This window comes from Podarcis pityusensis (genome assembly GCF_964106645.2).
Source record: "Podarcis pityusensis genome assembly, chromosome: 8".
NCBI lineage: Eukaryota > Metazoa > Chordata > Lepidosauria > Squamata > Lacertidae > Podarcis > Podarcis pityusensis.
Window position 1 is genome coordinate 46,190,888 of NC_138033.1, and position 17,451 is coordinate 46,208,338.

General features: G+C 43.4%; 1 long non-coding RNA gene across 1 annotated transcript; it reads right to left on the reverse strand.

The window, feature by feature from the left end:
* Positions 1-13,527: 13,527 nt before the first annotated feature.
* On the reverse strand, positions 13,528-17,128 carry LOC308482629. Its single transcript, XR_013989365.1, has 3 exons — positions 17,014-17,128; positions 16,815-16,914; positions 13,528-13,572 (listed from the first exon to the last, which is right to left on the reverse strand). It is a non-coding gene; the product is annotated as an uncharacterized lncRNA (long non-coding RNA).
* Between the last annotated feature and the right edge of the window lie 323 nt (positions 17,129-17,451).

Consider the following 17,451-nt stretch of genomic DNA (forward strand, 5'->3'; position numbering starts at 1 on the left):
ATACCAATAAGACTGACAATACCAGCTCAATATGCAACAGGGTTTTTTGGGGGGGGGGGGACATAATGATTTAAGTGAGAAATTTTTGATCAATTTTGTGTATGATGCCTGAAGTCCCTCTGACGGATGAATATAAGAACATTATTTGTCGTCTTCCTCCCAAAACACAAAATATTACTATGTTAGCTCAGCTGTCATGCCATCACAGTTGGCAGGCCTGGTATTGGTATTTCTGTTTGATACACATAAATTGTTGTAGTTATCAATTAAAAAAATGAACTCAGATATGTATTAATTTACATGTATATGTCATCATAGAAGTCCCATCACAGAACTCAAGGCCGTAGGCAGTAGGGATGGAATAGAAATTTGATTTAAAGGTGAACCTACCTGATTTGCACTTTCTGAAACATTAAATGAACTGAAACACAGCCATCCTTTGAAATTTGCACTTCTGTGAATTTTGCAGTGCAGCTCTTCAGCCAAGCAACGTGAACTAAGCTGCAATTGCTAGGATAAAATAAATTGCACATGTTACTGAAGAAAACATACACAAATGCATCACAAGATGGGAAATCGCTTTGCAAAAATGTGTGTATTAGGCAAAATTGTGTTTACAATGTATCTGTTAGGAGAAATGTGCACAAAACTGCTGATAAATTTTCAAAAGGCCTTAAACAATTGCAAACTGAAAACTGGAGAACTAATCATAAGATTGGAAAAATGAAATATGAGAAAAACCAACACTGACTGCTGTATTCACCCACCTCAAGTCTAGAAAGGGTTTTGGAAGGCTTATGCATATTGAGTAAGGGGGCATTCAACATATTTCTTGGCTGGTGACAGGTGAAAAGCCCCCCATGGATCCTGGCCCTCCCTGGAATGCTGCATTCTCCATTAATGGAATTCTGTGTCCCACATGAAGGGGCTTCCACTGCTTTAAGGGATTCCTGGCAAAAGTTTCCAGTGAGCTGAAGCTGTGTTGATAACTCAATCCTTCATTGATTATCCATTTCTGGGCTCGCCCTGCAAATCTGTTTGATTCTCTCTCTGCCTGGTTCTCTTGGCAACAGGAGTTAACCATTGTGAGTGAACTGCGACGTACTATTACAGAAGTACAATCTGTTCTAGTGGTTATATAATAGTTGGTCAAATGGCATGGGCTGCATCTGAGACTATTCAGATCCATCTTCTCAACAGCCCCACATTTTATCATCAGATGAATCTAGACATTTACAGCATTACTCATACATGATTGCAAACAGCATCCGTTTGTACTGAAATAATCCTCCATTCCCCATTCAGTTTTACACCCCTCCACAAAAACAACACTGATGATTGGGGGGGGGGCACACGTAAAGATGACCAACTGTGATTTTACAATTAAAAGTTCCATTAATTATTCATCAAATTTGCATCCTGCTCTTCTCTACAAATTGCTCGGGGCAACACATATAGAATCATGGTGCAATCCTAATCATGCTTATTTTGAAGTACCCTCTTTTGAATTCAGTGTCGCTTACTCTCAGGGAAGCGGGGTTAAGAATGCAACCTTAGCCATTTTAATTCTCACAACAATTACAACTCCTACCAGCCCCAACAAGAATGGCCAATGGACAGGGATGATATGAGTTGTAGGTCAGTAACAACTGTAGGGCCAAAGGTTCGCCACACTTGCTATAAAGTGATATACTCCACAGCCAATCAGAGAGCTTCACAGTAAAGCACTGAGGAGGGCTTAACACCCCCCCCCCCAAACATACAATTTTCCTTATTAAAATCCAATGCTGAAACCAGGGGGCATGGGATGTGTGGAGAAATATATGGATGCCAATTTTCCCTAGCTGGGGAAAGAGAGGCATTGGTGAGGTGATTTTGAAATCAGGAATATGTTGGGGAGGGGAAGAAAGGTTAACCCCCTCTCCCTGGTCTCCAGAGTCATGGTCCTGATTCAAACTCCTCCCCACACCCCTTGTAGCTGCTGTTAACTGTTCACAGACCTCATGTGTTCCACCAGTTAAAACTGTTCCGTTTGTAACAGCAAAAGATGCATCCTTTGTTATTTTTAAAAATTGTGTTGCAGTTGTCAGAACTTTGGGGTACCTGGTTCATAAAAGCAAATAATTCTCAGATCTCTTTATGGAAATGTATTTTGCATGCACTTATTTTGGTGTTATCTTACTTTTTATTTTATTGTATGCATGTGTCTGGTCTGATGTGTCAATGAGCAATAAATTTGCATTTGGAAATCAAATAACTTTGGAGCTTACTGGGTTGGAGGGGGGGCTCTATAGTGAGGCTCCTTCCTTTTGCTACAGGGGGTGGTGTCTGCCTCTTCAGAAGACATGATGAAGAGGGCCAGTCACGACTCTCTTCCTCCTCTCAACGTTTAGCCCAAGGTTTCACCACTCGGGGGAATGTGTCATTCATTAAAGTCCTAGAACATTGCCACTGCTGCCTAGGCTTCTATTAAGAATGAGCATTTCCTTATCTAATTTGTATGGATGTTGGTGCACTATGTGTGGGGTTTTTCCATTTCCTTTTTCTTTCCAAGCAGATATCTCCAAGGCCTTTTTTCCCCAGGCTTGGACTATGCATTTATTGCTGTCATAATTCAGATACACTCCCCCACCCCCGCTTCATTTTCAATCCTCTAAACAGAGGATCATAGAAGCAACGCTGAGATGAAATGAGGCAATTGTTTCTTGGGGAGTTGCAAATGGCACGCTCTGGCATCCTGCTCACCTCCTTCCTGGGTGGGCTGGCCAGCCAATCACCTCCCCAGCCAGCCAGTGAGGCCAGGGCTCAACATTTTGCTTCTGCATCTTCCTGCCTGTCTAATCCTTGCTCTGGGAAAATGCCAAGGGGCTCCTTTCTCAGAGTGAGGCATTCTGGGTGAGTTGGCCTGGAGGGTGCCTGTGCCTCTGCTATGGTTGGCTGCAGTGGCCAGAAAGGATGCTTAAACTTAGAAGTAGAAGTAAATTAAAGTTGCAAGTAACTTTAAAAAAACCAAAAAACTAAGTCTGTGAAACTTTTACAGCCAGTGCAGCAGTCAACATCAACACACACTAAATCAACAGCAATATTTTATTTATTGATTTTGCTATTTTTAAGTGAGGAAAAGGAGTGGGGGGAGGCATCAGGGGCAAAGCAGAGGATGCCACTGCTACCGCCACAAAGGGGACAAGGTGGCAGGCAGTGGTGGAAGCAGGAAAAAAGTGGAGCGGCAGGTGTGACTGAATCAGGAGTAGCATTCTAATAAACCAAGATAAGCCAGCAAGCCTGGCTTATTGTGAAAGCTGAGTTTAATTGCTATTATCTATTTTACTATATTTGGCATGCTTAGTTGAGTCTAACCCTGACCTGAAGGCAAAAAAAACCCCTGTTCCTTTCTGCTTAAGTTGTACACTGGTTTGTTCAGTTTTGTCCCTTCTGGAGTGCACCACACCGGTTACTTCTGTTGCCAAACCAGGCAAACTGTGAAGCTTACTAGCTGCTCTGGATCCCCAAACGGGTTACTTTCCTGGTAAGTAAGACACCTGGCTGCATGGCAACGTGGCTTTTACTTACAACTGGGCCACAGTGTTTCAAATGCTTTGAGTCATTGTCTGAAAGATGCTTAGCAAGTGCTGTGCCAAAACATTTGCTTTTCTCACTCCCCTCCACTTCCATTCGCACTCATTTGCCAAGTGCCCATGACTGAACTCCTCATTAATTGCATTGTGCTTCCAAATTACCAGCTGCGAACACTGACGGAAGCTTTCGAATGGCTTTCTAACAGCTCAGGATAAACAGATTCTCTCAATGGGACACAATGATGTAAATCCAGCCTAAGCCTGGCCCCCTGCATTCAGTGATGCCAAAAATTAAACTCGTGGACATATGCTTTGATCTCACAGCAGTCCTTTGTGTCGGGATGGATGGATTTAAATCAAGGCAATTTAAATAAGCCAGAAGCAAAAATAAGTTGCTGCAAGTCATTGATCTGAATTTTTAAAAAATCCACTTGTACTTTAGATACCTATTAAATAGACGTGCATACTGAAAGTGCACACTAATTGCGTGCTATAGCTGTTAGAGACAAATGGATTGATAATGCAAGTACAGAGAATAAGCCAATTTGATGAAATCAGATAACACCTACGCATAATGTGTCACCCACATGGACCAGGGCAGAGCATGCATTGGGAGCCTCAGGCTCCGAGCATCTCTCTCCAGCCCTCGGGACTCACCTCAGATCACACTCCTCCCCAGCCCTGCTTCGTGTTCTCCTTCAGCATTTTTGCCTAGCTGGAATATGCCCTTGAAATCTGTCCATGCTTCTTGCTTGCCTGGATGGAGAATATGGAAGTGGGGGCGAGTGGGTGTAGAAACAAGCTTCCTGTACTAAGGTGAAATGAACATTTATTGCTCCGCCCACTTTTAACTTTGGCTGGCATGTGGCCTGCAGCCTGCTTACACACACAACTCTGGGCTTTGTCCTTCTCATGAACAGCCAGGTAAAGAAGGGGACCCACCCATTTGCCCTCTGGCACAGAGCCACTTCCTTTCTTACCTTAACAACCCATTCTTAGGGCTATTACCAAGAAACTGGCCAGGCTATTCTGGCAATTGAACCTTTGCTGGATCCAGGAATTAGAAGAGACTCAGGCATACAGCCTAACCACCCCTCAACTCACAACAATATAGACACAGGCTTGCATGCACGTAGCTGAAACTTTGCATGCCTTTTTGTTATGGTAGTTCTCACTGCCAAAGAGACAAGCCACTGATCTGTTATAAAATGGTTTGTCTCTTTGGCCGTGGGAGCTGTTGCTGTCAGCATAGCAAGCAAAGTTCTCGCTATATGAATGGTGCTCTTCCCCAAGCCCAATAAACTGGGATTCTTTATATCTCAGTTATAATACACCCACAACACCACCCACATTTATATAGTGCAATCTCATGGTGGTATCCAGCAATAATTTATGCAAAAGGCCTTAGTATATTTACCTGTATTGAGGATCATCCTTACAATGCACTTTGACTGATGCTCCAGAAAGGGATGTTGAGTTTGTTGAGTAAGCAGCTTCAGACTTTGCATAGTAGAACTGAGCAGGGATTGCTCATTTTGACAAGCACTGCAGGTAGGAGAAATTCAGGCAGCACAACAGTGTGCCAGCCAACCTGCTCTGAGCTGTTCATCTAAAGATCTCCCACTGATAAATAAGAGAGGTGGAGGTGTCAACTAGATAAGCCAAAACAGTTCAGCAGAGGATGCTTAGTAGGCATGTTATGACATATCATACTCTCCAGTGTTTCAGAAATGCCTTCCTCATAGCAGAAAACCCTTTCTATTTGCTTTTCTGCTTTCATACTCTTGTGCCATTGCCTCATTCACAGCTAGCTTGCTCAGCACTGGGGAATGAAGCAAGCATCATGCTTTGGCAGGGGTGGTAGTGCAGGACCTCATGAGGCCTTGGGGTCAATGGCTCACTTCCAGTCCACTTTGAAAGCCTTGGGACCTGTCACACATTCTTTGCTGATCAAAGCCAATGGCAGAGGTGACTTTGAGTGGCCAGGTATCCTAATGGACAAAAGGCATTCTATTTCAGGGGTTGGGAACCTGTGTTCATCCAGCTGTGCTGGAGTACAACTTTCATCAGCCCCAGCAAGATGGCCTAAAGCCAGTAGTTTAGCACATCGGGATGAACACAGGTTCCCAACCCCTGAAATGTAATGTAATGTATATTTGTTAATACACAGCCTTAAGCATGTTCATTTAAGTAATATGGAAACTGCGAACTTGCCCAAAAGCTTGCTGAATTCCTTCTTAAAACATATACCCATCAAGTCTTGGAACAGACAAACAAGAAGTCAACTTGTGTGGGCCAAGGCAGAGACGAAACTTTGTTCATAAATCTGAAGGATCTTGCTAAAACTTGTAAACTTTTACATGTTGAGAAGGGAGTCCAGAAAAAAATATTTGCCTTATTTAAGGTGTTACAATAAATCTGAGGATGGAAAAAGTTTAAAAATACACACTGTGCTTATATATCTTCTCCATTAATGGTTGTTCTTTTTACCTCTCGGTTAGGTTCATTTGTTTAACTGCTAATTGCTATTTTAACAAAATAGGTGGAAAACATTTCTCATTCAGGCCCTAATCTCTACAGCTGGGGCAGGGAACCTGCAGCCCTCCAGATGTTGTTGTAGTCCAACTCCCACCAGCGCCAGCTAGCATGGCCAATGGTCAGGAGTGGTGGAAACTGAAATCCAACAACATCTGGAGGACCACAGGTTTCTCATCCCTACTATATGGTAAAAAAATAAAATAAAAAGTGAGTTTTGTGCTACAAGTAGAACTTAATAGTGGGTGCTTAGAGTTGCCATCTTTTCTTGGACTTTCTCTCATGTGTTTAGCAGCAGCAGACTGAACACACAAAGGATGTCCATCTGCTCTGCCAGCTGCACCATTACTTTATTTTCATGCTATAAAAAGCTTCACTGAATAATTTCCACAATCTCCTGCACAAGAGCCAAATCAGAATATTAAAGGTGCCAATTCTATACTCACTCAAAATGACAAGATTTAAAACTAAATTAAGCCATTTATAGTACATTTCTATACCACTCTTCCATCACAGGGCAGTTTACAATACAACTAGTTCTCCCTCTCTGAATAACTGAGGGGACTTCCAAACGGGGACTTAATATTGTAAATATGTCAGTGAGGTATCCCAAATGGGTCATTGGGAGCAGGTTTTGGTTGGTTTTTTAAAAGCCTATTGGACCCCCTCCCCCAAGAAAGGGTAAATTGTTATTAAATAGGGGGAACGTGGTTAGCATTTTTGTGACAATGTTGTGTAGATGCCACAAAACACTTGATTGTATGAGAAGCTCCTTTGTTTGGAAGTTGCCCTGAGCAGCAACTCCAGTGGGTTGTAATGTAAAGAGGATCTTTTGGTACCTGTACACAGAAAGTGACTATAAGGGAAGCTTCATTTCCTTACCTAGCTCCAACAACAACCTACCTTCAGGGAATTCTTTCCATCCTGATTTGCATGCCAAGGAACCACTGCAAAATGGAGAGAATTGTGCAGTGTGTTCAATCTAGGCAGTCACATGGACAGTTCACAGTAGGCAGGAAAAACAGCTTTTTTTTGGCACTGAGGTGAATGGGAACTGTATTGTGGGAAAGGATGGGTCAACTCTATTTCTTTATTGCTGCGGTTTTTAAATTAGCAATTTCCTGTTGCTCCTTTTAGTTGCTTAAAGTAACGTTATACAAATGTGGTACTGAACCCCCAATGTCTTTTTAATACCATTGTATATTATTGGAATTATGCTTTTATTTTTATTATAAGCCACCTTGAGAGGGCTGGGTCCAAGACAGCATATTTTAAACAATTAAAATAAACAAACAATAACAACCTCCAGTACCATGTCCCCACCAAAAATCACCTCCCCACCCTCCCCACGCTTGGGTGCTAAAGGGTTAACACTCACCACATTAGTCACACACCCACTCCATGTAAGAGTCCCCTGCAGCAGTTTTTTTTTGTGGGGAGTGAGAGTTGCCCATTCTTGTCTCATTAAACAAGAAACTCTGCTAAATGTAAGGACAGTCAACATCAAGATGGCCATCTGAATAATCTGTCAGGAGGCAGGTGCTGAAATTTTGAAATCAGCTTCCATTCAACTGTATTTGCCTTCTTACTTTTTGTTACTATGGAATTTTGCTGGAAAACAACTCCCCAAGCCTTTAATTTCCTTAGTTGGATTGGTTGCAGCCCAAATATGTGACTTGGTGGCCTTTCTTGCCTTCTAAGGGGGGGAAAGGCTGGTATGAAAGCACAACAGTTGAAAATGGCTTTGAATGTGCCTCTTAAGTGCAGCCTGTCACTATTAAATGGGACTGCAATTGTGCTGTAAAAGGACAGCTTTGCTCCTAATCAGATGTAAGCAGTTTATGCAGAATGGTGAACCTGCGTCCTGGTCAGGTCAGCATTCTGGCCCTAGTTTCGAGTGAGGCATCACTTTTTCTTTTTCTTTTTGTACTGCTCTTTTGTGCAAGCATGCTAGATCACCAACACAGGAGCCAGATATATGGTTCACCAACACAGGAGCCAGATATATGGAGAAACGTGACTCAAAGAAGTAGGAGACCTAGGGTTCGCTGTGATTGTTTAGAAATACACAATCGCTTTGAGGTCCTCTCCCCTAGCATGGAAGACGAAGAGCAGACTCCATTTGAGGATCTCTCCCTCATTACAGTCGATCAGGTATATGAAGACGAGCAGCAAAGTCAGTCCTCAGGGAATGTGCAAGCGACCTTGGAACGGACAGCTCATGGAAGAACCCTGACCAGACCTAAGAGGAGGCGTGTAGTGGTGATAGGGGATTCCCTACTGAGGGGAACAGAAGCAGTGATCTGTGGGCCTGACAAGATGTCTCGGGAAGTGTGCTGTCTCCCCGGGGCTAAGATCCAAGATGTAACTGAAGGACTGCAAGGAATCATAAAACCCACTGACAAATACCCCTTCCTCTTGGTTCATGTGGGAACCAATGACACTGCAAGCAATAGCCTCCAGAAGATCAAAAGAGACTACAGGCTCTGGGCAGGAAATTGAAGCAATTAAATGCACAAATTGTCATCTCATCTGTCCTCCCAGTTGAACGACGTGGCCCAGGGAGAGAGGGAAAAATAGTGGAAGTTAACAGCTGGCTTCGCAAATGGTGTAAACAGGAACGGTTTGGATTCTTAGATCACGGACTGCAGTTTCTTGAAGATGGACTTCTGGCAAGCGATGGGCTGCACCTCACAACGGTTGGGAGGAATGTTTTTGCCAAAAATCTCAGAAACCTCATCAGGAGGGCTTTAACCTGACTAATGTGGGGGAGGGAGACAGTGCTCCTGAAGGTAGGAGTCTATCAATTGATGAAGATGATCATCCAAATGTCATAGACCAAATGGAGCAAACAGCACGCAGACCTAGTGGTGGGAGGAAAAAATCCTTAAATAAGAGACACGGGGGAATGATTAATGGACTTCAATGTCTGTACACTAATGCGCAAAGCATGGGAAATAAACAAGATGAGCTTGAGCTCTTGGTACAGCAAACTAAATATGACATAATAGGCATCACTGAAACCTGGTGGGATAAGTCCCACGATTGGAATGTAATAATGGAGGGATACAATCTATTTCAGAGAAACAGACCAGACAAGAAAGGAGGAGGAGTGGCGTTATATGTCAGGGATGTGTATACCTGTGAAGAGATCCAAGATTTAGAACCTCAAAGCCAAAGTGAGAGCATTTGGGTCAAAATTAAGGGAGAGAAGAATAACAGTGACCTCATTGTGGGAGTTTACTATAGATCCCCAAGCCAAATGGAGGACATAGATGATGCCTTCCTGGAACAGATGGCCAAGCATGCAAAAGGAAGGGAGATAGTAGTAATGGGGGACTTCAATTACCCGGATATTTGTTGGATGTCAAACTCAGCCAAGAGCATAAGGTCAAACAGATTCCTCACTGGCCTTGCAGACAACTTCATTGTCCAGAAAGTGGGAGAAGCATCAAGAGGAACAGCCATTTTAGATCTGGTCCTAACCAATGTTGATGACCTGGTTAGTGGGGTAGAAGTGGAAGGATCATTAGGCGCGAGTGATCATGCTCTTCTGAAGTTTACTATACAGCAGAAAGGAGCAGCCAAGCATACTAGGACTCAATTTCTTGACTTTAAGAAAGCCGACTTCATAAAACTTAGGGAAGTGCTGGGTGAGATCCCATGGACAGTAATACTAAAAAGAAAGGGAGTTCATGATGGCTGGGAGTTTGTTAAGAGGGAGATAGTAAAAGCACAACTTCAGGCAATACCAATGAGATGGAAACATGTAGGTGCCTAAAGAAGCCAGGGAGGCTATCTAAAGAACTTTTAACTGAGTTAAGATTAAAAAAGGATGTGTACAAAAAATGGAAAAGGGGGGAAACCACCTTAGCCAGCACGTGTAGACACAAAGTCAGAAAAGCTAAAGCACAGAATGAACTCAGGCTTGCTAGAGAGGTTAAAAGCAACAAAAAAGGCTTTTATGGGTATGTTTGTAGCAAAAGGAAGAACAAAGAAACAGTGGGGTCACTCAGAGGAGAAGATGGTGAAATGCAAACAGGGGACACAGAAAGGGCTGAACTCCTCCAATGCCTTCTTTGCCTCAGTCTTCTCCAATAAAGAAAACAATGCCCGACCTGAAGAATTTGGAGCAAATGATTCAGCAGAGGAAACACAGCCCAGAATAACTAAGGAGATAGTACAAGAATACTTGGCTAGTCTAGATGTATTCAAGTCTCCAGGGCCAGATGAACTGCATCCAAGAGTATTAAAAGAACTGGCAGATGTGATCTCAGAACCACTGGCAGTCATCTTTGAGAATTGCTGGAGAACAGGCTAAGTCCCGGCAGACTGGAGGAGGGCAAATGTTGTCCCTATTTTCAAAAAGGGGAAAAGAGAGGACCCAAATAATTACCGCCCAGTCAGTCTGACATCAATACCAGGGAAGATTCTGGAGCAGATCATTAAGCAAACAGTCTGTGAGCACCTAGAAAGGAATGCCGTGATCACCAATAGTCAGCATGGATTTCTGAAAAATAAGTCATGTCAGACTAACCTGATCTCGTTTTTTGACAGAATTACAACCCTGGTAGATGAAGGGAACGCAGTGGATGTAGCCTACCTTGATTTCAGCAAGGCATTTGACAAGGTGCCCCATGATATTCTTGTAAAGAAGCTGGTAAAATGCGGTCTTGACTATGCTACCACTCAGTGGATTTGTAACTGGCTGACTGACCAAACCCAAAGGGTGCTCATCAATGGTTCCTCTTCATCCTGGAGAAGAGTGACTAGTGGGGTGCCACAGGGTTCTGTCTTGGGCCCGGTCTTATTCAACATCTTTATCAACGACTTGGATGATGGTCTCAAGGGCATCCTGATCAAATTTGCAGATGACACCAAACTGGGAGGGGTGGCTAACACCCCAGAGGACAGGATCACACTTCAAAACGACCTTGACAGATTAGAGAACTGGGCCAAAACAAACAAGATGAATTTTAACAGGGAGAAATGTAAAGTATTGCACTTGGGCAAAAAAAATGAGAGGCACAAATACAAGATGGGTGACACCTGGCTTGAGAGCAGTACATGTGAAAAGGATCTAGGAGTCTTGGTTGACCACAAACTTGACATGAGCCAACAGTGTGACGCGGCAGCTAAAAAGCCAATGCAATTCTGGGCTGCATCAATAGGAGTATAGCATCTAGATCAAGGGAAGTAATAGTGCCACTGTATTCTGCTCTGGTCAGACCTCACCTGGAGTACTGTGTCCAGTTCTGGGCACCACAGTTCAAGAAGGACACTGACAAACTGGAACGTGTCCAGAGGAGGGCAACCAAAATGGTCAAAGGCCTGGAAACGATGCCCTATGAGGAACGGCTAAGGGAGCTGGGCATGTTTAGCCTGGAGAAGAGGAGGTTAAGGGGTGATATGATAGTCATGTTCAAATATATAAAAGGATGTCACATAGAGGAGGGAGAAAGGTTGTTTTCTGCTGCTCCAGAGAAGCGGACACGGAGCAATAGATCCAAACTACAAGAAAGAAGATTCCACCTAAACATTAGGAAGAACTTCCTGACAGTAAGAGCTGTTCGACAGTGGAATTTGCTGCCAAGGAGTGTGGTGGAGTCTCCTTCTTTGGAGGTCTTTAAGCAGAGGCTTGACAACCATATGTCAGGAGTGCTCTGATGGTGTTTCCTGCTTGGCAGGGGGTTGGACTCGATGGCCCTTGTGGTCTCTTCCAACTCTATGATTCTATGATTCTATGATTCTATGAAAGGTGTAGGTGCACATGTAAACAAATACCCATGGACATCAGGTTTCTTGGCTTGGAACAACAAACACATACACACGGCTGCTGTTTTGTGCAAATCTGGTAGATTGAGAAACTTGTATTTTGGGGGGGTGTTTACAGGTAAACAGATACCAGTGTGCATATTCAAACAATGACAATCCCATCTCAGTATTTTATATACAGTGGTACCTCGGGTTACATACGCTTCAGGTTACATACGCTTCAGGTTACAGACTCCGCTAACTCAAAAATATTACCTCAGGTTAAGAACTTTGCTTCATGATAAGAACAGAAATCGTGTGGCGGCAGCACGGCAGCAGCAGGAGGCCCCATTAGCTAAAGTGGTGTTTCAGGTTAAGAACAGTTTCAGGTTAAGTACGGACCTCCGGAACGAATTAAGTACTTAACCTGAGGTACCACTGTACTGCACATATACTGTGATGTTGGAAAGAAAGCAGAAAACAAATGCCATTATGTTTCTAATGCTAGTTAATAATAACCACAATAACTACTTCGACAAGCAAACATTTTCACTGCAGATTTTTGGCCATCCACAAGTTATTGGCAGAAATAGACCTTTCTCTCGTAATAGTAACCATTTAGTTCTGTTTTTGTGAGCCATGCCATACTAGCCTGAGTCTGTCTTGAAATGTTGCCTTCGAGATTAAAGTTATTTCTTAAAACTGCAAGCGAGAGGGTCCCATTCAAATTACTATATGTATTGAGGGAACGGTGCTTTGCATATGCTCAGAGCCGCTGTTTCCTTAGTATAGCATTATATCGCTTTCCAGTCCCTCTTTTCCACAAATCAGAGATATTTAGATTTCTTCAAGACTTGACAGAGGTACTGGAAAGGATTGATTTAGAAGTCAAAATAAAGTTTGATATTATATGAAGTTGATCTATTTTATTGATGCAGAGCAGGCTGGAAGCAGGATACTGGGTTACATGGACGTCTGTCGCCTCCAGCAAAGCTCTTCTGTCGTTGTTGTCAACTATATTTGTATACCGCCCTATACCTGCAGTTGCAACATAAAACTACAATATAAAAACACAAAACACATAATAAAATAAAAAAAAACCCAATTTAAAATCCCTCCCTCATATGTTCTTATATGTCTATACATTTGTTTTGCAAATTCTGTTGCAATGGCTACCTTAAAATCAGAGACCCTTGTCCTGGCTTAAACCTTTATTATATGGGAAATGACATCATCTGCAATAGATCGGCTATTTCCAAGGAACGGAGCAGCGCAGCATCAGGCACATTAGCAGGTTAGATCACAACAATTTATTCCCATAAACACTTCAGTGATTCATCCTCCCGTGACGTCACCGTCGGATGTGCTCCAGCTAATTCAGACTAGAACGTTCTCCCTTTTCAGCCCCTGTCTGATTCACACCTGTGTCTGACACAGGGTTTACTATTGTCGCTGTCAAAAGAAGTGCAGCAGAAAAAAAAGTGGCAATTTGCAATAAATTGCTTGTATCATATCAAGTCTCAGTCATTCGGCTGGCAGCGTGTGTCTGGATGGAACGCTTGGTTTTTGCATTTTCTGAAGCTGGCGTTGCTTCCTATAAATGGGAAATCTCGAAGAGGCTAAAGATGATGGTGATGACACACCTTGAGAACGGATTGTCTTGGGCGCAGGTGGGTAGCAGCTTGACTGGGAGATATAATGAGTCATTCTGTGATTTAATCAAAGAGGTTAGTATGTACCCAGTGCTGGGTTGATTGGAACAAGGAGGAAGGAGGGAACCGATGCCTCACAGCAGAAATGGTGTACTACGAAGGCAGGGAATCTTCTTTATCCCAAGGGCCACATCCCCTTCTGAACAACCTTCTGGGGGCCACATGACAGTGGTGGGCGGGACCAGAGGCAAAAGTGGGCAGAGCAACTAATGTAAACTTTGTACAATAGTTTAGTTTCCACATGTGTTCACACACCCCTCTTTCTCTCTCTCATCCACCCAGGCAAGCAAGGTGCATAATCAGAGTCAAGGACACATTTTAGTAAGGCAAAAATGCTAGAGAAGGGTGTGAAGGAAGACCAGTGATGGACGTAGCCTAAGGAGGAGGGATTTGGCTGTGGAGGAGGTATGAACTCAAGAGAGTCACAAGGACCAGCCAGAGAGACCTGGAGTAGGGCTGGGTGATGTATCGATATACCACCCCAAACTGGTTCGAAGTCCATATTGTACTATTGGTTTCATAGTTTTTGACCTGGCAATATATCGCGAATCATGATATATATGTGTGTGCTATGCAAAAAATCACAATGTGGGGAAAACCGTGAAGCCAGCCAATGCCCCTACATAGCTCCATGCTTATTTCAGACATTGTTATATAGCAGTACATTGTGATGTTTAGCTGGTGATATATCGCAATGTTGAAAACCAGATATCATCCAGCCCTAGCCTGGAGGCCTGCTGTAAATTCTCCATCCTCGATGTGCTATAATCTAACCCAGAGATCTGGGGCCAAACTTCACAGGACATAGAAGAGCTGTGATTTCATGAGAATTTGTTTCTTAAAGCAGTTGCAGATGTGCTCTGATTTTGATAAGAGCAGAGGCGCTGGTGGAGGAGTTGCTGAATGCTTTCCCTTCATTTTCTGATCCAAATTGCCCCCGTCCCAAGCTATTTATTAGGAATAAAATGCAGGACCACTGCTGCTTCTCTGATTCCCACCCCCCAAAACACACACACTGTTTTAAGGGCAGGGGGAGGAATCAGGAGACCCAACTGTGGATTGCCCACTTCATGCTTGGTTTGATGCTGTTATGGAATGAATCCTTACTCATCTTAATCTCCTCGTCCCTCACTTCCTATAAAAGCATTCATCCTATTAAGCATGTAAGGGAAGGAATCTGTGTGATGGTACATTAGTGTTCAGCAGAAAATGGTTAGCCCTGAACCGTGCAACATTAGGAAAAAGAGGACAAAAGGAGGAAGATGATTGAATAGGCCTGCCCAACTTGTAACAAAGGACAGCAAAGAAATTTGGTTCAGTTCTAACTTTGATGACAACCTACCTAATTCACACTTTCTGAAACAATAGATGAACCGAAGTACAGTTATCCTTTAAAATTCTCACTTCTCTGAATTTTGTGATGCGGTTCTCCAACCAAATACTGTGTATAAAAAGGCATACAGTATATTAATGAAAACAACATGCAAAGGTGCAGTATATATTAGTATACTAAAATGCTAACAAATTTTCACAATGACTTAAAAAATAATAATTGCAACCTGAACCAGAAATGTGTACTTCAGACTGAGAAACTGAAACAGGAATTGATAAATTCACCCATCCCTGCTTTTTGCCTGTTAGAAGTTCTCCAAAGTCTCCTGTCTCTCTAGCTTTTTAGAGTTTGTGGAGAATGTCAGTACGTGTACTTGATCTTTCCAAAAGCTTTTGACAAAGTCCCTCACTCAGTGATGACTGGGGCCCACTGGAACTGGTAGGGCAGAAGGGAAAGAAGCCAAGAGTAGGCGGAGCCAGAACCAACAACAGGCAGGGCCTACCATAGCCTTCCCCAACCTGGTGCCCTCCGGATGTCATTGGACTACAGCTCCCATCAATCCCAATAAGCATGTCCAATGGTCAGGGTTGTAGCCCAGCAAAATCTAGAGGGTACCAGGTTGGAGAAGGCTGGCTTTCCACCTTAGTGACAGCCAAACCAAAAACTCAAGGTCTATCAAGGACATTGCTGAACCCAGTAGGCCCACAACAAACATAAGCAGTTCTTTGCGAAACAATGTGCCATTAGATTATGGCATGCATTGGCAAAAGATGTGTCAGTGAGTGCTGACCTCAGTGGCTTTACAGAAAGAATTCATCAAATTCCTGGAAAATAGATCTACCCAAGGCTACCAGCCAGGGAGGGCTGAAGGGAACATTCATGACCAGAAGCTGCATATCTCCAGTCAGCAGGTCCTCGCGTCAGATGACTGAGGATGGCTCATGAGCTTCTTAGGGGAATCTGGTCGGCAGCAGAGCCAATCTGATCCAGCAAGGTTAGCCTTACATTAGCACCAGGTCCTTGATGGCATAGAACTGAGCCTGTTCAGTGCATTCCCAGGACAAGTGGCTATTTTTGCTGCTTTGATTCACATTGCTGTATGTGCCAATATATTTTCAAGGAAGGACTGTTCTGTTTATCTGGCTGCAGCTACCAGCCTTGTGCCAGGAACTAAAATAAAACAAAACAAAATACACTCTTCTCTTTTTTTTTTAAGCAGCAGAACTGTAATGCAGTTCACAGTCTTGCTTTTCTATTTATTTCACCTTCTTCTTTCTTTATTTAACTGTATTTTTATCTAGTTTCACCCAGTGAAATGTGGGCATGTTTAAGGGGGTGAATGTTCCGTAGGAGAGGCTTAGCTCCCTCTGCGCTATAAATTTAAAGCACCATGATACAACACTAAACAAAGAATCATGGGAACTCTAGTTTGTTAAGGGTGCCGAGGGTTTGTTGGAGACCCCCCAATTCCCCTCACAATTCCCTGAGTTCCTCAGGAAGTGAGACTGAATCTTCAACCACTCTCAGAATTGTACCCTGGCCCTTAGTTGCTCAGGGCTTTATATGTTTGTTTATTTATTTTAAAATAATTTTATTAAAGATTTCTTACTTTACAAAAGTACATGCATTGTCTCTTTTTTCAGGTTGTGTTTTCTACAGATAAATTTCATTTGTTGTGAGACATTAGTGTTGCCTATAAGGTTGGGAAGAAAAGGGGGAAAGAGGGGGTGGGTCGGCGTGGCAAAGCTTCTATTCTTCTACTTAGTGTATGTGTGGGGTTTTGTGTCAGCGTTTCAGGGCTTTATAAGGGAACACATGGACCTTGGACCTTGCCCTACAGTGAGCCTTGCACGACTTGGATCTGCTCCCATTAACTAACTAATGCTTTCCCATTGGCTCTCTTACCTGTGTATGCACCATCATAATCAAGAACACTGAAAGTACTTCCGCTGGCATGCCAAGTAGACCATTTATTGCTGGAACCTCAGGGTAATTGTTCCCATCTCTGTAAAGCAGAAGAGGATTGTTTCCATAAATAACTTCAGGGAATCCTATCCCTCCCATGGTGGCAGCCAGGAAGCAGATAAACAAGAAGAGTTCTTACCGAAGTTGTTTACTCGCTATTCACAGAGAGAGAGACGAAGGAATGTGGTCTCCTTTTGATAATGGCATTGCTCCAAGTAAAGTCTCACCTCCTCAGTCTCTTCTATTCTACATCACCCCTGCACTGGCTGACCTGTGCTTTCTGCCTCTGAGCTTTATGTTCTACTACTCTCAACGCCTGGTCCTAGGGGGTCAGGAATGCTTTCTAGAGACACTGAGTCATCGGCTGTCTCTCCCCTGCTGCTGCTGCTGCTGCTGCTGCTGCTGCTGCTTCCTGCTGCTCTCCCAATATTTCCCAGCTTCTCCTCTCTGCAGCTTCTGAACTATGACCTTCTGCAAACCACTGTTCTAAATCTATACTGTCCTCCTCTTCTTGGGAAGGTGCAGGAAGAGGGTGGGGGCGGTTCCCTCCATTCCTCCTCAGTCCAGTCCCTGACAA